This window comes from Loxodonta africana, chromosome X (genome assembly GCF_030014295.1).
Source record: "Loxodonta africana isolate mLoxAfr1 chromosome X, mLoxAfr1.hap2, whole genome shotgun sequence".
Lineage (NCBI taxonomy): Eukaryota > Metazoa > Chordata > Mammalia > Proboscidea > Elephantidae > Loxodonta > Loxodonta africana.
This window is the reverse complement of record NC_087369.1, coordinates 105,099,544-105,122,544: the sequence shown is the minus strand read 5'-3', so window position 1 is coordinate 105,122,544 and position 23,001 is coordinate 105,099,544.

Below are 23,001 nucleotides of genomic sequence, written 5' to 3'. Positions count from 1 at the left end.
GGCAGTTCTAATCTGTCTCATGAGGTAGGAAGAAGGTGCCTTTAAGAGCAGGTAGCATGGCCAGCCTGTTACCAGGAAGGCGTCTTTGTTCAGGAACAAACAGTATGGCCATCCTGTGACCAGAGTGCATAAACATCTTTGTGGTTCCTCTCTTTCCTGGGTAGTGTACAAAAAGAACATTTCTTCCCCTCTAGTTACAAGATTAATTCTGTAAGTCTGCATCTTCTAATTAATGATACAGTGGGTTAAAAAGCCACCAGGGAACTGCTTTCCCTGGGTGCATACTTAGTACAATTAAGTAGTCATGGAGACGGTGGGAAAGGAAACTCACACTGGGGAAACAGCTGCTTTCCCTGCAGTAATAAAACCCCATATACTCACCACTCAGCTTCAGATATTTTCAATGCATGACCAATCTTCCCAGATAAAAACCCACTTTATCCTTTCCCATATTAGTTTGAAACAAATCCCAGATATTGTAAATACGTCAGTATAATCTCTAAAAGATGAGGCTTCTTGTTTTAGATAACAAAATTATGATACTCTTGTCTAACCTTTGAAACAAAATTGATATTCTTCAATATTATCAAATATGCATTAATTGTAAAATTTCCAATTGTCTCATAAATACAACTTCTTTTTTCACTATTTATATGTTTGAGTAATTTGTTTTCTTTTAAAAGTTTCATTTATATCATTTGGTTGATAGGTCTCATAAGTTTCCTTGCAATTAATATATATAAGATTAATTTCTTTGTCCAAAGACACATTTTTAAAAAAATCACTTTATTGAAATATAATTTACATACAATAAAATTAACCAATTTTAGACATATAATTTGATGAATTTTGATAAAGGTAAACAGTCATGTAACCACCACCACCATAATAAATGATATACAGAACATTTCTATCACATTCAAATGTTTCATTATCCTCCTTTGCAGTAATCTCCTCCTCCCCCCCAGCCTCTGTCAGTCACTGATATGCTTTCCATCAATATAACCTTGCTTTTTCTAGAATTCCATACAAGGGAAATTTTACAATATGTAGACTTTTGTGTCTACTTTATTCAACTTACCATAATGTTCCAGTAGTCATTTATTTTTATGAGTACTATTCCATTGCACGTATATACCAAAAAAAAGGACACATTTTTTTACACTGTAAATTAGTAAAGCAAAAATAATAACTTTGAAAATATTTCATTCTTTGTGATATTAAAAAAATAATAGAAATCACTACAGTAAAGGAAAAATATCATCTGTTTTTATAGAATCATCTTGATATTTCTTTCCAGTTTTCAAGGGGCGGGATCTGCAATTCTTTTAAATATGGCTTTTTAATTACCGTAAAGATGACAGCCTTGGAAACCCTATGGAGTAGTTCTATTCTGTCCTAGAAGGTTACTATGTGGCAGAACCAACTTGATGGAGGTGGATTTGGCTTTTTGATTTTGTTATGAGTAAAGTTGACAGTTATGGAAATTATCGAACAATATCATTAATATCACAGGCAAGCAAAATTTTGCCGACGATCATTCAAAAGCGGCTGCAGCAGTACATTGACAGGGAACTGCCAGAAATTCAGGCTGGATTCAGAAGAGGACGGGGAACCAGGGATATCATTGCTGATGTCAGATGGATCCTGGCTGAAAGCAGAGAATACCAGAAGGATGTTTACCTGTGTTTTATTGACTATGCAAAGGCATTCGACTGTGTGGATCATAACAAATTACGGATAACATTGAGAAGAACAGGAATCCCAGAACACTTAATTGCGCTCATGAGAAATCTGTACATAGGTCAAGAGGCAGTCGTTCGAACAGAACAAGTGGATACTGATTGGTTTAAAGTCAGGGAAGGTATGCGTCAGGGTTGTATCCTTTCACTATACCTATTCAATATGTATGCTGAGCAAATAATTAGAGAAGCTGGACTATATGAAGAAGAACGGAGCATCAGGATTAGAGGAAGACTCATTAACAACATGTGTTATGCAGATGACACAACCTTGCTTGCTGAAAGGGAAGAGGACTTGAAGCACTTACTGATGAAGAACAAAGACTATAGCCTTCAGTATGGATTACACCTCAACTTAAAGGAAACAGAGATCCTCACAGCTGGACCAATAAGCAACATCATGATAAACATAGAAAAGATTGAAGTTGTCAAAGATCATTTTACTTGAATCCACGATCAACACCAATGGAAGCAGCAGTCAAGAAATCGAAAGATGCATTGCATTGGGCAAATCTGCCACCAAGGATCTCTTTAAAGTGTTGAAAAGCAAAGATGTCACCTTGAAGACTAAGGTGCACCTCACCCAAGCCATGGTGTTTTCAATCGCATCATATGCATGTGAAAGCTGAACAATGAATAACGAAGACCAAAGTATTGACTCCTTTGAATTGTGGTGTTGGCAAAGAGTATTGAGTATACTATGGACTGCCAAAAGAATGAACAAATCCGTCTTGGAGGAAGTACAATCAGAAAGCTCCTTAGAAGCAAAGGTGGCGAGACTGCGTCTTACATTCTTTGGACATGTTGTCAGGAGGGATCAGTCCCTGGGGAAGGACATCATGCTTGGTAAAGTACAATATCAGCAGAAAAGAGGAAGACCCTCAAGGAGATGGGCGGACACAGTGGGTGCAACAATGAGCTCAAGCATAACAAGATTGTAAGGATGGCGCAAGACTGGGCAGTCTTTAGTTCTGTGGTACATAGGGTCCCTATGAGTTGGAACTGACTCAACGGCACCTAACAACAGCAACAAAGTTGGCAGAATGTTTCAAAGGCACCCTGGCATAACTTGAAACATTCTGTATGATTAAAAAAAATGATTATAGAAATGTGGAAATAAGAATATTGTTGCCCACTGTAGAGTTCTTTATAAGCAAAAATATCAGAACAAGCAAATTGTGGAGAGAGATTCATAAACAAAACCAGATTCTGCTCAAAATGGCTTAACTTTCAGACCAAATGTCATCCCTAACATGTCTTGAGTATGGACAAATACTACATGCTGAGTATATGTAGCTGACATTTCAACCATTTACTGATGCCCTTTTATGAAATGTACATTATAAAGATTGTGATAGAGTGCATTAATCCACCAAACCATTATTGGTGTATTACAGTTTAAAACAAAATTAAAAATAGAGAAGAACAAGGATTTCTTTTTAAAGGGATTTATCGTTAGAATGTGGATTTTCACTATAAAACCAAAAAGTAAATTTCTAACAGCTTTTATTATCTTTATATAAGTATTCTAATTCTGTCTCTCCAATATATAGCTTCTCTTTTGCATATTATTTTTACAAATTAAGACTTCCTATTTTCAGATTGGAAACCCTGGTCACGTAATTGTAAAGAGTTTGCCTGTTAACCAAAAGGTTGGCAGTCCAAATCCACCAGGTGCTCCTTGGAAACCCTATGGGGCAATTCTACTCTGTCCTAAAGGGTTGCTATGAGTCGGAATCGACTCAACGGCAATGGGTTTGGGATTTTTTGGTTTTTATTTTCAGATTATAGAAATGTTCCATGTTAAAGCTACTACATGCAGCTAAAGGAGAAGCCAACTACAATAAATCAAATATAATATAAACACACCTCAAATTAAAATAATTCTCAGAGAAATTATTCAATAGGTGATCAAGGGAGAATTACTAAAAAGAAAAGAAAAGAAAATGGGTCATTCAATTATTTTTTGTTTCCTTTGTTCAGATTCCAAAACATAAAATTCATAATTTTAAAAGAATAGTTCAACCTTTGAAGGCAAAGAAAAGTGATGTAAATGGTGTAGTGGATAAGAGCTATGGCTGCTAGCCAAAAGGTTGGCTGTTCAAATTCACCAGGCACTCCTTGGAAACCCTATGGGGCAGTTCTACTCTGTCCTAAAGGGTCGTTATGAGTTGGAATTGACTAGATGGCAACCGGTTTGGTTTTTTGGTTTTATGGGAAAGAATGTGAAAAAAGTGTAGTGAAAGAAGTGTAACATCAAGGGTGTTTTCCTACTCTTTCATGAGGTAGTATTGAATATCATTCATTTTTTGGAGAGAGACAGATAAAAAGAAAACTTGTTTGGTTGCTTTCTCTTCCCAGTAATGATGAAAACAAATGATTTTATTTGTACCTTTCTATAGTTGTTTTTTTTTTTTTTATAGGGTCACTGGAAACCCTGGTGGTATAGTGGTTAAGTGCTACAGCTACTAACCATAAGGTCAGCAGTTTGAATCCACGAGGCACTCCTTGGAAACTCTATGGGGCAGTTCTACTCTGTCCTATAGGGTCGCTAAGAGTGAAAATCTGACTCGACTGCAACGGGTTTTTTTTTTTTTTGATAGGGTCACTATGAGTTGGAATCAACTCAAAGGCAACGGGTTTGGTTTTGGGTTTAGAGTCGTGGTGGTGCAGTGGTTAAGTGCTTGGCTGCTAACGGAAAGGTCAGCAGTTCAAATCTACCAGCTGCTACTCTGTCCTGTAGGGTCACTATGAGTCGGAATTGACTGGATGGCAACAGGTTTAGTTTTACTGGTTTATCTCTAGAGTGGGTGAATAGAAGAACCACTTGTTAAGGGATATAATAATGAGAGACTGTGAGGCTAAAGGTTAGAAGGCAGTTTCAGACTTCATTTTATTATTATTAACTGTTATGGATTGAATTGTGTCCCCCCAAAATATGTGTGGTAAATCCCAACCCCTATACCTGTGGCTATAATCCCATTTGGGAATGTGTTTTCTTTGTTATGTTAATGTGACAGTATTAGTGCTGGGTGTGTTTTAACTCAATCTCTTTTGAGATATAAAAGAGCAGATTCAAAAAGGAGAGTTAGGGGAAGACTGATGCCATGCCACATGAAGAACACCTAGGAACCAAAGAATAGAAGGTGAAAAGAGACAAGGACCGTCCTCCAAAGCAGGCAGAAAGAGAGAACCTTCCCCTAGACAAAGCCCTGTATTTGAACTTCTAGGCTCCTACACTGTGAGGAAATAAATTTCTGTTTGTTAAAGACAGGTACTTGTGGTATTTCTGTTATAGCAGTACTAGATAACTAAGACATTATCCTTCACATTTTCTGTGGGTCAAGAATTTGGGAGCAGGTTATATGGCTTGGGGAGCCCTTGTGGCACAGTGGTTAAGAGACTGGCTGCTAAGCGATAGGTCAGCAATTTGAATCCACCAGCCGCTCTTTGGAAACCCTACGGGGCAGTTCTACACTGTCATATAGGGTAGCTATGAGTCAGAATTGACTCGACAGCAAGGGGTTTGGTTTTTTGGTTTATATGGCTTGGAGTCTTTCATGAGGTTGCTAAGATGTTGGCCCTGGGGCTCCAGTCATCTGAAAGCTTGACTGGGGAAAGAAGATCTGCTTCCAAGGTGCCTTGCTTCTGTGGTGTCCAGTTGATTTGATAAAATGTACTTGATATTTATTATGTAACATATTGAGCTCTACTTTCAATATCTTACAATCTCCGTATAACAAAATGATCTTGCCCTTTGAGATTTTATTTATGGCTGCATAATTGCTTAAAACACTATTTACCAAACTTCTATTGACACCTATTCTTTGAGTACTTTCTATGTGCTACACATTTCATATACAGTGTTTTAAAAAATCAGAGTCATGAAGAAAAATACATGACAGCTGACATTAAATAAAATAACCTTTCCTCAAATGTAAATTGTAGTAAATAAATAAGGACAATTATTTTCTGGCAACTGAGAATTTTTTTTATGTAGTACAACAAAATAATTGAATGTTTTTAGATACACAAGCTTAAGTTTAACTAACATTTATGTCTCAAGTTCAAATAAACTACCATGAAGTTTCATCTCATTGCTTCCTTTTTTTTTCTTCTTAAAAGACATAGCTTAAAATCAGAAAGCATTAAAATTTGATCTCTGGTGACTTTTGCTTTTTTTCCAATTCTTCATTTATGCATCTTATTACACATGATTTCAAACAAAATTCCACTCTGCTTTTCCTAAAATTAAAAACATGCAAGTAGTCAAGGATTCTAAAACAAAGAAGTGTACACAGGAACATAAAAAAGAATCACATTTAGAAAAGTGGTCTTAGTTATGAGCTAAAATAAGGACATGGTTTTAAAAGTGAGCAAAATATGTTTCAAAGAATAAAACTACCTGCACTATGTAATAAAGGTGAGCTTAGAAGTTAAAAAAAAAAAAAAAAATTTTTTTCCAATACTCTTATTGGTCTTACTGCTGGCCAAACATTAAACATACAAACATTAGTTATATGTACATTTTAATTCTATCTATGTCATAGTCTCATAAGAGTGATATTATGTAACCTCCTCTTTAGATCTCTGGGAAATCCCTTAGGGCATCTGCAAAAATACTTGCTTAGTAGCTGGTATCATATGTAGCAATTCATGCTGGAGAGCATTACAAAGGCACTAGCAACAGTTCAGCAAATCCAAAATTAATCTTGTACAGCTAATACTTACATACATATCTTTTATAGTATTAACACGTCTATGACACTGAGACAGGTAACCAAAAGACAGTAATGCACTAAGCATAAGAAAAAGGAAAACACAGTCTGCCTAGCCTAGGCAGTTATTTCTACTCTTATGAATAGTGAAATTTTTAATCTGTAACATGAATTACTCTTGAAAGGAATTCATTTAAAAGTATTTATAGATAAGGCCTCTCTGGTGGTTTGTGATTGGCTTCTAACATAAAGGTTGGTAGATCAAACACACCCAGCAGCAGCTCTGCAGAAGAAAGGCCTGGAGAACTGCTTGCATAAAGATTACAGCCCAGAAAACCCTAGGGAGTGCAATTCTACTCTATAACTCATGGAGTTGTCATGAGTAGGTAGCCAACTTGAGGATAGCCAACAACAACAACATATTCATTAAAAGGTCCAAGAAAAATTGTATTTCATTCCTTAAAAATGCTTCTGATTTATTGCCTATAGCTACAAATGTATAGACTTTTACCTGAAAAGATTTTAACATTGAAAAACAAAGTAATCATTTCTGAAAGAAGTTTGCCACTAAATGAAAGTTTCTTGATATTATACAAAAATGGTTATCTTCTTTTATATTCCATATCTGTGGATACCTACCGTCATAATACATACTAGTCAAGATGATACTAGATAAAATAGACAAATATATTGACTCCACGACTCTGCTAAGTAAAAATTTTGGGACAAAAACTTTCTACTGAGCAGTCTTTCATTGAATGATATTGTCAATAGTCTTTCTCTTTGGAATACTCTATTACATGTCTTGATGCTTGAATTATCTCTGACTAGAATTGTCCCTCACTGCACTCTATTTTCTTCCCAATTAGTGTTTCTGGATTTAGAAAACCAGCCTTAATCCCAAGGTGCCCCTTGATTACTATTTGGGTGCCTGTCTGTAGGTTCTTCTAGTATTGGCTTACATGGTGACAAAATCCTAGCATCCCCTAAGGGAGAAGTACTGATATACAGATGAATCTGGGCCTTTTTCTTCAGTTTAAACTGTCCTTATTATGATTTCTGGAAGATGGATCTATTTTGATCATTTTTGTTATTTAAATAAAAATCAAGTCATATATTCAGAAGTCTAAGCAAGGGTTTTTGAGATATTATTTCTGCATGACACTCATTTAATTCATGACCATGATCATATGTGTATTGTACATTAATATATTTTGTTCCTCTAGAAAAACTTACCAACATGACATCTTTAATATGTATGTCTGCTGTCATGGTAATTCCCACAAGATCTTTTCTAAATGCATAGAGAAGGAGAAATTGTCAGTCAAACCAATGAATTTATCTAGAAACAAATGTGCAACAGCCTCTCCTAATATTCGTATTTTCTACATCCATTGTAAAAACTTTTAAGGGTTTCCTGAATGGAAGAAATAGTTTCTGCCTGGTGAATTCCTTGTTTTTTTTTTTTTTTAAGTTTTGTTACCAATCACAAAGAAAAGCCTCCTTTGCTGGCAGTACAGAATTAAAATGGCAGCAATTCTTCATTGCCTTTCTTCAGTCATTCCTTAAGACAATTCCAAGCTTGGAAGTCTTCACACGTATGGGGTTGTTGTAAGGATTAAAAGATATAACCCACATAAAGAACTTAATGCAGATTGTGGTACAGAGTAAATATGATCCTAACCACCCAGAACTAGGCCAGATCTTACAAGTCAAAGCACACAGTTCTCCAATCTGTTAAGTCTGCCCAAGACTTCAGACGCCAATTGCAAGCTCCTAGGCCTCCTCACTTCTGACTTACTGTCTACAAATTTGCAGGTTCCCACTATCCCCTTAGGACAGAACCCGTAAACTCAGGGGCTCTCAGGACCCCTTCACTTTTGATCTGTTGGTTACAAAATTGTTGTTCCCACTATGCACTCGGGTTTGATAATTCACTAGAACAACTTACAGAATTCAGGAAAGGGGTCTATACTTATGATTATAGATTTATCATAAAGGATAAAACTCAGTCTGTCCACCATCAAGACTTCCACAGTGACAGTTTGTCTTCTGTATTATTCTTTTGAATGGGTCATTTTTTCTGTTTCTTTGTATGCTTTGTATTTTTATTGTCAAAACTGAGACATTTGAATATTATAATGTATCAGATCTGACTTTCATATTTTTCCTCTTCTCCAGTGGTTTTTATTTATTTATTTTATTTTAAAGGCCAGAGAAAGCCATCTTCTTAGGAATGTCTCCTAATCTTTTTTGCAATGACTGCTTTCCTGGATATGCACAAACACCAAGGACACCAGCCCATGCCCAATTAGTGGTTTGGAAGAGATTTCCTTGAACTTCAGTATAAAAAGGAAAGACAAAGTAAATAAAAAAAAATCTATCTCTCCCAGTGTTTGCATCTTAGGTCTATGCTTAGGGATCAGCCCTGGTTGAAAGCTTTTTATCAGCTTGACGTGAAAGCCTAGGGTAATCTTAGTTATTTGGTGCACATGGGTTTTGCCTTGTTAATGTGTATGATTTTCTCAGTTTCTCATTATACACGGTGCTCTTCAAAAGGCTAAATTCTTAAAAAAATTCAATACTAGCCCTTTTCCTCAGGCCCTTAGCAGCCTACAGTATACTTCAGTCAGACTATTTAGTCCCAGGTGATTAAAAGCAGGCATAGCTAGCTTTCAGATATTGCTCACTGGTTGCTCTGCCCATGAGGCAGACCAAATCCGGAGCATCTTCCTTCTTCTGTCCTTCAGACAAGCCCAAGACAGATCTGAAGAGACACATGCAATACTCTGCCAGCGAAAGTAAAGTTTTCTCTGCTCACTCCAGTGCCAGGGAAGGGTCCCGTCTTTGATAGCACAGTCTGCAACCTACCACCACTACCACTGTCATTGCTACAGACACCAGTGCTGCAGGTTCAGAGAGTCAGGGATTGGGAAAGGTGCTGAAAGTAAAAAGCTTTTCTACCATCTAAAATCACCTTTGTCTTGGTTTAGCATTCATCTAGTTGCTGTAACTCTGAATTTTAGTGATCTTACATAGCTGAGTCTGCTGAGTTTTTGTTGTTTTCATTGGTGATAGTGAGAGGGAAAGGAAGCATAAAGCTGCTCATGCTGCCATCTTCTAGGAAGTCCACTAGGAATAATATGTCTAATAAAGTGAAGACCTTTACACTGAAAACTATAAAACACTGGTGAAAGGACTGAAGGGAGACCTAAATAAAAGAAAAGCATCCTGCGTTCATGGATTTGAAGACAGTATTGTTGTCAATTCTACCCAAAGCTACCTACAGATTCAATGAAATTCCTATTAAAATTCCAACAGCCTTTTTGGCAGAAACAGAAAAACCAATCCTCAAATTTATATAGAATTTCAAGATGCTCAGATTAGACAAAACAGCCTGGAACAAAAGGAACAAAGCATGAGGACTCACTCTTTGCAACTTTATAAATGTATTGCAAAACTACATTAATTAAAACAATGATGTGGTACTGGTGTAAGGATAGATGTATAGACCAGTGGAATAGAATTGAAAATCCAGAAATAATCCTATACATCTGAAGACAATCGATTTTCAATAAGGGTACCAAATCCACTTGATGAGAGATTAATCTCTTCAACAAATTGTGCTGAGACAACTCATCTCCATATGCAAGAAAAAGAAGTCGGACCCACACCTTATACCATATACAAATATCAACTCAAAATTGGTTAATAAAATATTATAAGATCTAAAATGATGAAACCCTGAGAAGAAAACATAAGTATAAAGCTTAAAGACCTTCTTTCAGCCAATGAGTTCTGACACCAAAAAATCAGTAATAAGAGAAAAAATAGACAAACTGGACTTAAAATGGAAACTTCTGGGCATCAAGGGGCATTATCAAGGAAGTGAAAAGACAACATATAGAATGGGAAAAAATATTTGGAAATTTTATGTAAGATAAATGTTTAACACCCAGGATATAAAAAGAACCCTTAAAACTCAAAAATAAGCAAAGAAAAAAAAATGATTTGAATAGGCACTTCTCCAAAGAAGGTGTACAAATGGCCAATCAGGGCATAAATAGAAGCTCAACATCATTATCCATTAGAGAAATTTAAGTCAAAACCACAATGAGATACCACTTCACCTCCATTAGGATAGCTATTATCAGAAAAATAGAAAATAACAAGTGTTGGCAAGGATGTGGAGCAGGGACCGATTACCCAATAAGCAAGGTAAGGAGATGCTCAGGGAATCAACAAAACAGGGGCACCAGTTGTCCAAAGCAAAGACCCATAGATGCCAGGAAGACAGGACATGAGGAAAAGAGAGTGCAGCAGTGGAAGGGAACTGGCAGGGCACTAAATGAAATTAATACCAGTTCCAGTCCATAAGAATGTGCCAGTCAGACATAAAGTTCACATAGGGTCATGAGGTTGCCCGTGTGCAAGGTTGTTTAAGCTATGAGGCCCCTACCACTTTAACACCTTCATTGACATCTGTCTCCTATTGTCCCCTTCCATGTAATTGAAACTCCCTATCTAGGCAGGTCTTTTGCGAGTATATTATTTCTTTCTAATAAACAAGAGATGGGAGTGGGGTGTTGAGTCTAACTCTTGCTACATTCACCCAATGTGCAAATGGTTCCAAAATGAATGATTACTGGACAAGAATGGATTATATTGATAGATGACAGTTTTCTAATCCATTTCAAGTGAATTGCCTTGTACTTCCATATCTACTGAATCAACAACTTCAGTCAGGAGGGCCAATAATGCTGTTTGTCATGATAAAAACACAAAGGTGTGCTCTTTCGCATGTCCTGGTAAACAACCAATGGGAACTCCAGTCCCAGATGACAGGCGAAAGTGAGGAAACTCAAATAAGTTGACCATTGCAATGAATTCAATCAAGTTGCTTTTTAACTGTATAACATTTATTTACAGAGTTATGTCCTAAGTTTTGTAAACAATCATATTTATAAATTTAACTTAAAAATATGTTTGGCATACATGTGGATGCAAAGTAAACACATTTGTTATAATATTAACAAATGTAATGGAGCCTTGGTGGTGCAGTGGTTAAGCGTCTGGTTGCTAACCGAAAGGCTGGCCGTTGGAATCACCAGTGGCTTCTTGGAAACCCCGGGGGGCAGTTCTACTCTGACTTATAGGGTTACCATGACTCAGAATCTACTCGAGGGCAATAGATTCTTTTTTTTGGTTTTGACATGGGTAATAGTTTAATATACTATCTTAGAAAATGTCCAAAAACTACTGGAAATACTAATATTCATCTAACACAAAAAGTTTTAATTTATGTATCAAGTAAGTTTTGCTTTTTATTGTCTGTTGCACAGGACACAGTGTTTGATATTATTGTACATATACTAACAAATGAGGTGTTAGGCACATTAAGAGGATGCAAATTGCAATATTTATTTATCATGCAAAATATGTTGCAGTTTTACAACAAGTGTGTTTCTAAATTCATCTTCTAAGAAAGCCACAAAGCATTTATCAGAATATTACATTTATAATTATCATAATATCTACATACCTCTGTGTAAGAAAGTTGAACAATTCCTCAAGGAAATAAATTACATGAATATTCAAATAAAAATTGTATAAATGCATTTTATTTTTCATTTCCCTTTAGACTGACTTTCTTTGAAGAAATTGATTGATATTGTTATGACTGGCAAAACAAACTTGCTTGTCATGAAATGGTGTTTTTGTTACATCAATTATGTACATATATTCAGAAATGGGAGTTGAACAATTTCACAAAGAAATAAAATGTACATTTTATAAAATTTGTATGTTTTGTTGTTAGGTACTGTCGAGCCAGTTCTGACTCATAGTGACCCTATGTACAACAGAACGAAACAGTGCCAGGTTCTGAGCCATCCTCACAATCCTTGTCATACTTGAGCCCATTGTTGCAGCCACTGTGTCAATCCATCTCATCAAAGGTCTTCCCTTTTTTTGCTGGCCTACTTTACCAAGCTTGATGTCCTTTTCCAGGGACTGGTCCTTCCTGATAACATGTCCAAAGTATGTGAGACAAAGCTTCCCCATTCTCTCTTCCAAGGAGCATTCTGGCTATACTTCTTCCAAGACAGATTTGTTTGTTCTTCTGGCAGTGCATGCTATATTCAATATTCTCTGTCAACACTGTAATTCAAAGGCATCAATTCTTATTCATTCTTCCTTATTTAGTGTCCAGCTTTTACATGCATAGGAGGCGATTGAAAATATTACGGCTTGGGTCAGGCACACCTTAGTCCTCAAAGTGACATTTTGACTTTTTAACACTTTAAAGAGGTCCTTTGTTACAGATTTGCCCAATGCACTGAATCTTTTGATTTCTTGACTGCTGCTTCCATGGGTGTTGATTGTGGATCCAAGTAAAATTAAATCCTTGACAACTTCAATCTTTTCTATGTTTATCATGATGCTGCTTATTGAGCCACTTATGAGGTTTTTTCTTTATGTTGAGGTGTAGTCCATAATGAAAGCTGTTGTCTTTGATCTTCTTTAGTAAGTGCTTCAAGTCCTCTTCGCTTTCAGCAAGCAAGGCTGTATCAGGTAACAATTACATTTTCCTTTTCATTTTGGACCAATCGGGTATAGCCTCACTTTCATTTCTGTCTCATCGACCACATAAGAACTTTCCAGCGGCGTAACCACGTGACTTGTGAGGTATCTGGTCCTTTCCTGTGAAAATCGAACTGAAATGCATCTTCAGATTGAGCATACCCTTGTATTTGTAGCATGCTATTTGCAATCGCTGTCGCCTGTTAGGTATCCACAGTAGTCCAATGAACTGTGAAGACAGCATCAAAAGATGAAATGTGAGTGCACAAGTTTTTAAGCATTATTTCTACACAAAAAAACACCTGTGGAGATCTGCGAAGGACCCGCCAACAAACATCGTTTGACAAACGAATGGAATTATTTCTGACTGCCTTGTAAGTACTATTTCTTTTGAGTATCTCAGACCTGAAGAACAAAATTACATGTTCCATTTTTTTTTACTTTCAATTTCAAATATAAATTTTTGTGTTAACATCCAAATTGCAATATTATTTTATGTTTTATATTAATCAAATTTATTTGCTATGTTGCTGTTGTTGTTGTTGTGTGCCCTTGAGTAGATTCCAACTCACAGGGACCCTATTTGCTATGGCACAACCAAATTTTTAAAAAGCGACATAATTTTCTATTCAGGTAAAATGAAACAGTAACAACTAAGTGCAGCACAAAATCAAAAGCTCAGAGAAGATAAAAAGATTTTTGAACCCCTAAAGACATTTCCAAAATTAACTTCCTTTTTAAAATATAATGAATCAGAAAAGACTTCTTCCATTGACTGTTAGAGTTTAATTGGTGCAAATCATTGTAATAGTTTCACTAGTGCTGAAATTACTAATAGTAATAGGTATATTAGGTTTGTTCCAAATTCTGCATCCATTCCTTGCAGTAGAAAAAAAAAACTAATAATAATGTAGAAATTGAAGCTATTTTAGAACCTGAAATTATCATATCTGCAAACTCCATAAATAACAGAAATACATATCCTACTTTGTGGAATCATTTTTTTTTCTAATGATATAAATTATTGGATTGAAGAGGGCCAAGTGGTTGTGAGCATCCCAGTGGATCATTTGAAAATTTGTGTCGAAAATTTCCAAACGGTAAACAAACAAGGTTCTGTAGTCAGAATGCGTTTCTAGGCTGCAAACCTAATAGTGAACATTATAAGAGAGAGTGACTACTGTCTTCTCCATCAGTAGTCTCTGTATATTGTTTTGTTTGCGAACTATTCAGTCCTAAATCATTTAGTTCTCAATTTGCTATGAATGGATTTAGCGATCGGGGCAACCCAAATATGATTGATGAACATGAAAACAGTTCAATTCACAGAGATTATGTGTAGTCATATTTTAAACCCTTTCAAGGTCCAGTTATTTTCTGTTTTGAATTTTTTTTTGATACCATGCGTTTTTACTAATGGAAACATACTGAGTCACAGAGCGTGTTTAAATTTTTGGTTGGTGATATGCATTTTGAGAAATGTTATCTAGTACTACATGGTTACCACAGAACTTTTAAGGTTCTTGAACCCATACTTAATGGTTGCCCTTCTTTACCACTGGACGTTGGTTGTTGACATTTTTTGTGGTGCCTTACGTTAGGTTACATGGGGAACCTCTGGTTTTCCAACTATGACACAAAAAAACAAAACCAAATCCACCAGGGCTCCCTGATTATCACCCAGGAAACTATAAATATGCTTACAAGGCTTATCTAGGGGTACAAAAGCCAAAAGAGACAGAGTTTTTACCCAATCACACTTCCTGGTTGCAGTGCCTTACGTGCAAGCCTCATACCCCAGCTATTTTGCTTCAATTAACTTTTCTTTCACCTTTTGCCATTACACAAGTCCCCACTGGAGGGCAGCAAATAATTTCAGTGGTAAAAGAACCTGAGTCCTGGAAAAAGTGGGTGGTATATATTTTTTTTTATATAGTATATGCCACGGATCTTGAAAGAGTTAAACTGAAGACATGGGCTTTGCTTAACTCAGGAACTCATAAACTGGAAACATAAATTAATGAACATCGGTATTGGAAAGCTGTTTTGCAACGTAGTGTTCCTGTCATTATAACAATCACTGAACGTGAACAGTCTTTTTGAGAAACCAGGTGAAGTGTTTGGGTCCCCACAAAATCGGTGGGTAAGCACAGAAGGGGGCACCACAGATTATCAGTGCTTAGGACCCTCACATGCCTTCATAGGACCCTGATGGGGATACATTGGAACACTCATACATTTCTTGTGAGAATGTAAAATGATGGAGTCACTATGGAAAACAGTTTGTTGGTTCCTAAAAAAGTTGGAGAATTCATATAGCTCAGTAATCACCCCCTTAGGTATATACTCACAAGAATTTGAAGCAGGGACTCAAACAGACAAACGTACACCAAAGTTGATTGCAGCATTATTCACATTAGTCAAGCAGTAGAAATAATCTAAGTGTTCATCAATAGGTAAATGGATAATTACAATGTGGTAAGTAAGAGAGGCCTGTTTCTTACCAGCTCGATGATGTTGAATTAATTATTTCATCATTTGCAGTCTAAATATGGGCGATATACAAGTGGAACTCCAAACAGAAATACTTTTCCAAAAGCAAAATAAAATAAAACCAAGCTCATTATTGGCGAGGACAAATTCAACAATAATTATGTATATGGAGAGGTCATATTTTTGTATAGATTAAAAACCGAGAAGATCAGTTAGAAAGAGAAAGTTAGAAGGTAGAGGTGCACAAAATCTATTGTCATTTCGATGAAAGAGAGATTAAGCCTTTTTTTTATTTTCTCAAAATATGAGAATTTGAAACGTAATGTGCTTATGGAACATATAAATAAGTTAATTAACTTCTGTAATTTATTATCACAAAAGTATAAACAGGGAAAATATAATTAGGTTCAAGAAAGCTTTCGATGAATTGATATATAACAGAACCATAATAACCATAATAAGTTTCTATAGGAAACTTTTTGAGGTTGAAAACCTTATTTATTTCCCAGTGACAAAGAATGACTGTTGAGCTTGAAAGACATTTGTTTGATTACTATATCACTGTCTACAAACACATGCACACACACTCACACACAATAATTATCTTTGCCCACTAATCCCAGCAGCAAGCCCACTAATACAGTGTCACAATTCAGTAATCCTTCTGAATCTTTTTTTTCCATTAAGATGAGAAAACTGATTTTATCAACTTAAAAAATGCCAAGAATTGAAACACTAAAAGAGTCATTTCTCGTTTTTTTCCATGTAGCATTTCTTTTTGTGTGTGTTTGTGTGATTACGTGCAAGAGGGACAGAAAGCAGAATCAGCTTACTGCACTGCGCTCACGAGTGACTTCAATATGTTTCTTACTGTTGTTGCTAATAATAAGGGCATCGGCCTATGATAGCAGACGATTTTCAATCACTATCTTCCTGTGTTTCAGAATCAAAAATATTGTTTTACACAAACTGAATTTATTCAAGCTTCTTTGTGAAAACTTGCCTTCGACACAAGACATTTTATCTTGACACTGTCCTTTAGCCGCCTGCATACGTTTGTTTTCCATTGTTGTGTTTCTATGCTGAATAGATTTAAAATTATGGAACAAAGGGTATTCCATTTGACTCACTCTGCATAACAAATTATGAAATACAGAGGACCTTTCAATAGCACTTAGGTTTCTTCTGACTATTGCCTGGCTTGTATTTTGTTGGGATGGATTTTACCTCCAAAAGCTCTATTCTCCTGAGGAGTTACCAGTAGAATAGACAGTTCATTATTCAAGCAGCTCTACTTAAGACAGCAGGTGGCATTGTTACTGAAAATAAAACAAGTGCAAAAATAGTGCAGAGCATCATAGGCACAGATTTATTTCTTGTAATTGACTTGAAGAAGCACATTAAAATTAAACATACTTGAATATAGTGTACATCTGTCAATTCAACCTTCTGTTCAGGGAATGAAATAAATGCTGCTATTAATGTTTAAAATTAATTGGAAGGATTTTTCTGAAAATCAGCTTCTCAAAATTCAAGGGTGACATATGTACATACACAAAGATTATTCCAGATCTAGAAAAAGTATGCCATTTTAACAGTGGCATTGTAATTTCTGTTGAATTCTATTCATATTCAGTTTTGGCCTGCAACTCCTTTTTTGTTTCCAAGTTAAGATAAAAAAAAAAAAAGCCCACTACTCCACAGGTGATAACAAACAAACAAAACAAGCAAAGAAACCTGTTGTCGTCAAGTTGATTCTGACTCATGGCTACCCCATGTGTTATATAAAGTAGATCTGCTGTGTAGGGTTTTCTTGGCTAAAATCTTCATGGATACAGTTCACCAGGGCTTTCTTCCTTGGGGCTGCTGGGTGAGCTCATCACAAACTCCTTTTGTCACTAGGATCCTCATGGGAAAGCCATTCATTTTCTAACATTGATATTTGCTCCACCATGCTGTGGGTCAAAAACTTAGCCCCTCAATGATAGTTGATATGTGGAGTTCAGTGTTGAATGAATTGAATAATTAAATTATTATTAAGATACCTAACACAATGCCTGACAGTGGAATAAACAAATTACTTTTACGTTTTCAATTAAAATAGAGATTATCTCTCTTAATCTTCTAAACACTCCCGTGAAGCAGTATTATCACTTACATTTTAGAGGAAAACAGAACAAATGAAAAAAAAACCTCCAAGTTTCAGGGAGATTAAATAACAGGTCCAAAACAGATTGCCATTGAGTCGATTCCAAGTCGTAGCAACCTTACCAAAAAAAAAAAAAAAAAAATGATGGAGTAAAACTGCCTTGTAAAGTCTCCAAGGCTATAATCTTTACAGAAAGAAATTGCCACGTCTTTCTTCCATGCAGTGGCTGGTGGGGTCAATTAACAGCTGAGCTCTTTAACCACTGCACTACCAAACCAAAGCCAAACCCATTGCGATCGAGTAGATTCCGACTCATAGCGACCCTATAGGACAGGCTAGAACTGCCCCATAGAGTTCCCAAGGAGGGCCTGGTGGATTCAAACCACTGACCTCTTGGCCAGCAGCCCTAACACTTAACCACTACACCACCAGGGTTTCCACTGCACTACCAAAGCTCCTTAAATAATAGGTCCAAGGGTGCATAATTAATAAATGTTGACAACAAGATTCAAATCTAGGTAAGACTGCATTTTAATTACATATAAGTTCACACGCTATAATAAACACTAAAACAATAATAACTTAAAGCAAGATGAAAGTTTACACAATGGTCAGGACATAAAAAGTACAAACTACTATGGCAGCTCCACTTTGTTAGGGCTGCTTCTAGCATGATGCTCTGCCATTTTCATATGCAGCTTCCATCTCACGATTTAAGATTACTGCTTCAACTCCACTCTTGTGTGCATTCCAGCCAGTGGGAAGGAGAAAAGCGGAATAGAGGGCGCCTCCTTTCTCTTTAAGGGCATGACTCAGAAGTTGCACATATCATGTCCATTTATGTAGACACATGCGATTGCAATGAGCCTCAAAAATATAGCTTTAGCTGATAGTCATGAGTTCAGTTAAAATTTGAGGATTTTATTACAAAAGGAAAAAAAGGAGAATGGATACTGGGAGATAGCTAAGCTGATACCAAAGCCTGTGCTCTTTTTTTTTTTTAATGAAAAATGGCCTCTTTAGTATTGGTAGTGAACACATTTCTATCTGTAGACATTACTGCCCTTTCCCTTTACTGAGTAGCTTTTGTACCATAGCAGAAGAAGTTAGTCCCAGTCGTAGGTACAGTTTTTTTCTTCTTGATTGCCCTGAGACCTTAGGGATACTTCTTAAAGAAGCTTGACATAATAGGAGAAAACTCGTAAAACCTTTTGGCTGCAGCCTTAGAAGTCTGTGTCTCCGATATGAAGGCTGGTCCTCTTAAATCCAGTTGACTGGGAGCAGAAGAATCATCTATCCATTTACTGACTTCGGAGTTAAATAGAATAGTATCTTGACAAAGCTTTTAGGTAGGGGAGAAAGAATCAAATCTTATTTTGTACTTCAATTTACAAGTGGGTTTCCAACAATGTGCTTCATTACTTTTGAAGGAGGTGTGCCAGAAAATAGCTATAAATCAGTACTTCCTAATATTTTTTACTATTGCCCCCTCCAAGAAGACTTTTTTAAAAAAAAAAAAATTTCTCTAAAAATGCCCCACCCTGTGATATTTTAAACCACAGATTTGGTGTATATCATTTTATGTATTGTATTTTTTTTTTTTTTTTAGTTCAAAGCCTTGTGGTACATAAGACTTTTTGATCTCCAAATAACCAGTTTTTGCCTCCTGGGGTTATTATCACTTCCCTTGAGAATGCATGCTGTAAAGCAAACAGAAGGTCTTTTCTGAGCCAGCTTTATGGACTTTTCAACTCACCCAAATTTCTTTAAGAATTTTAGCTGTAACTGTATTGGCTTTGTTGGAACTGCTATGTTTAACTGGACGTGCTAACTCATAAATACCCTAGTCTGTGACAGATTTTTTCTTCACGCATCTTTGGCTGTCATTACATACATGTACATTTCAAAGGGAAATTAAAGGAACTAAATTGGAGCTTTTGGAAGTCTTAGGGACTGATAATGAACTTTCCAGGTAGAGGAAAAACCTCACAAAAATTAATTAATAGTATAGAGTTAAAAGGCAAACTACTTTCTCAATGACTAACACTGGTTCATTAGGTATTACTGCTGGACAATAAATGGGCCAGTTGCATCTGCGCTAAGTCACAGGAGAAATTATGGCTTATACTCAAAGAGGATACATTGACAAACTGCCTCACTTTGGAGCAGGTCAGGCAGATGAGCTTGAGCACTTGTACTGAATTTCTTTAGTCTGTGACATTGTTTTTCTTATTTTCTTTTATGTAAAGCAGGACTATCATTTTGCCAAAATTCAAAAGGCACTATTAGTGTCGTAGTCTATATAAATGGCTCCCTGGAGTCATTTACCGCATATTCTGTATAACCATATACAGTAGGCCTGGCAAGCAGACTTTATTTTTGTGCCAAAATTATTCCCGTATTAATGAAGATTTATTGGTGTAGCCCCAGGATACTAGAGAACTACTTGGGGACATCAGCAATCATCTTTGTGGTCTCAAAAAAAGATAGGAGCAGATTAGAATAGACCGAAAAACAGGCGATCTGAGTGTCAGTGTTTCAAGAAATATATATCCTCATTTGAATGTTTGGCAAGATCTACGATATTCAAACATTTTGCTTGCAATACTCCCTAAAAGAATGCTGGGAAAGGATGCCCCTCTTCAGGCATTTATGAATTGACACCTGTTTTTTTTTTTTTTTTTTTTGTCTCCTTTTTAAGTGGGAGGGTGTTACCTTAGCTAGGGTAGTCAGGATAGAATTACCAGAGATGTGGGAATGTCCTTTCAGCTTAGATCTAAATAATTCCAGGGAGGAAGTCTTACAAAATCTAGGGGAGATAATTACAGGGGCAGAGAGAATATTACATACAAGGGCTTTGAGTTTAGAATAAGACTCAGACAATCATGGACAGAAAGAAGACAAATGGTACCTTTCTTTGGCCCAAGTGGGTGGTATCTAGGCTAGAACCATATTGAAATCTGACCAAGAGGGCCTGCTGATGAGACAGAAGCTGTGTAGAGTGTAATTAATCCAAGAATTTAGGGGTAGAGTGGGGAGGCAGTAGTCATAAGATGACAGATGAAGAGTACTTTGGCTGACTCAGAATGGCATGAGAAACTAATATAGGTTCCATGACAGAGAGTGTTTGACAGACAGAGAGTACAACAAACATGCCAATTAAATAATAAGTCCTTTTCTCTTTTTCCTTTCATCTTTTCTCTTCTACCACGCCCTGAAGAACCAGAAATGGGGTAAAGGGTGTGTGAGGATTAGAGGAGCAAGGAACATAAAATGGCTGGCTTTGACCCTCTTCCTGTTGCTGGATACTACACTTCCAGTCAGACGTGATAGATGATTTGGATGAAACATTGACGTTTTGTTTAGTTTGATTGAATGGCTTAATCACTTACAATAAGGTTGCTCAGATATATAATATTGACCCAGTAAATTATGATATCTGCCAGAGATGTAGCCAGGGGATTTAGTAAGGGAGCTCCATCTAATTATATTTGAAAGCATGTTCACATTTTTTTTCCTAACTATCTAAGATTATATAACTTCCACTTCAGCTGAACTCTTTAGTTTCTAGGTTATGACACACAAATTTGTCCTGGCTTGAATATGAAATAAAATATAAGAGCTAAATGTTATCAATGTTTTTTTTCAAGGAGCCTTTTACAGATGCTGATGGAGACCAGTAGAATTTTAAGAATAGTAGTTGAATTTTGTGTTTTCTAAGTGAATTACGGTGTTGGCAAAGAATTTTGAATATAACATGAACTCCCAAAAGAACGAACAAATCTGTCCTGGAAGAAATACAGCCAGAATGCTCCTTAGAAGGGAGGATGGCGAGACCTCATCTCATGCACTTTGGACATGTTATTAGGAGGGACCAGTCCCTGGAGAAGGACATCATGCTTGGTAAAGTAGAAGGTCAGCAAAAGAGAGGAAGACTCTCCAGGAGATGGAGTGACACAGTGGCTACAACTATGGGCTCAAACATAGCAATGATTATGAGGATGGCAGAGGACTGGGCAGTGTTTTGTTCTTTGGTTGTACATAGGGTGGCTATGAGTCAGAACCCACTCTAGGGCACCTAACAACAACAACAATAAATCATTTTCTGCTTCTGTCAGAAGTTCCTGACTAGGGGAGTTGAATGGAACTAGTGTCATGGTTTTTACAGTTTTAGTGAGAAGCTGACCAGTATGAGGGTCTGCTTAGCTGGGAAATTTGGCTCCCTGTTGGGAAACCTCATGCCTCTGTGACACCTAATTTTTTGTCTTAATATTTTTCCTTACTTTTTTTATTTTGGTAAATACATATGTAGGTGCTTAAGTTTTTCATCATTACAGGCAGTCCTCAGGCTACGAAAGTCCGACTTATGTACAACCCACATAAAGTCTATTATATTAAAAATTTGAGGTAAATACAGTGGTTCATAATAACAAACGGGTACTACATTGTGACATGCAACAAAATATTACTACGTTAAAGATGTTTTAGTAAATCTGGAAGTTTTTAATTGTTTTTATGCATAGAAAGGTACACTATATACTAAGACAAACTGACATTAGGTATAAACCGTTCCAGCTTATGCACAAATTCGACTTAAAGACAGGTTTAGCAACACAACTCGTTCGTAATCCAGGGACTGCCTGTGGTTTAAATTATTGCTAAAGCTGTAATTACTAGAATTTTTTATATATTACATTTTAAAATAATATGGTTGCACTACTCTTTTAAATGTATCAAATGGAATATAAAGGCCACATAATATAATACAGACCATCATTTATTTTAAAAATAAGCAAAAAGCTTGCCATTAAAATATATTTTACATTTTTTATTTTTCTCTTTGAATTTGTTTTTCATTTTATTTCCCCTACAAAATTTTATCCAAATACAATTTATTTTATGCCTTGGAGTCTTTTGTAGATGACCCCATTATACTCTATGAAACCAAGATATGTGTATAAGTTGAGTTTATAAAGATTTTCCTGTAACAATAGGCTCTAAGGATTAAAATATTTTACTCTGCATTAGGTTGTCATTATCATTATTGTTAGGTGACACAAATGATTAAGCACATGGCTATTAACCAGAAGGTTGACAGTTCAAATCAACCCAGAGGCACCTAGGAAGAAAGGCCTGGTGATCTACTTATGAAAGATCACTATTATTGCAAACCTTAGAGAGGGTAGTTCTACTCTGAAATACATGGGACTGCCATGAGTCAGGATCGACTCGATGACAGCTGGTTAGGAGCTTATTAAAATAACAAAAAAATACATTACAAATATTGAAATGTAATTATTCAATATTAAACTTATTG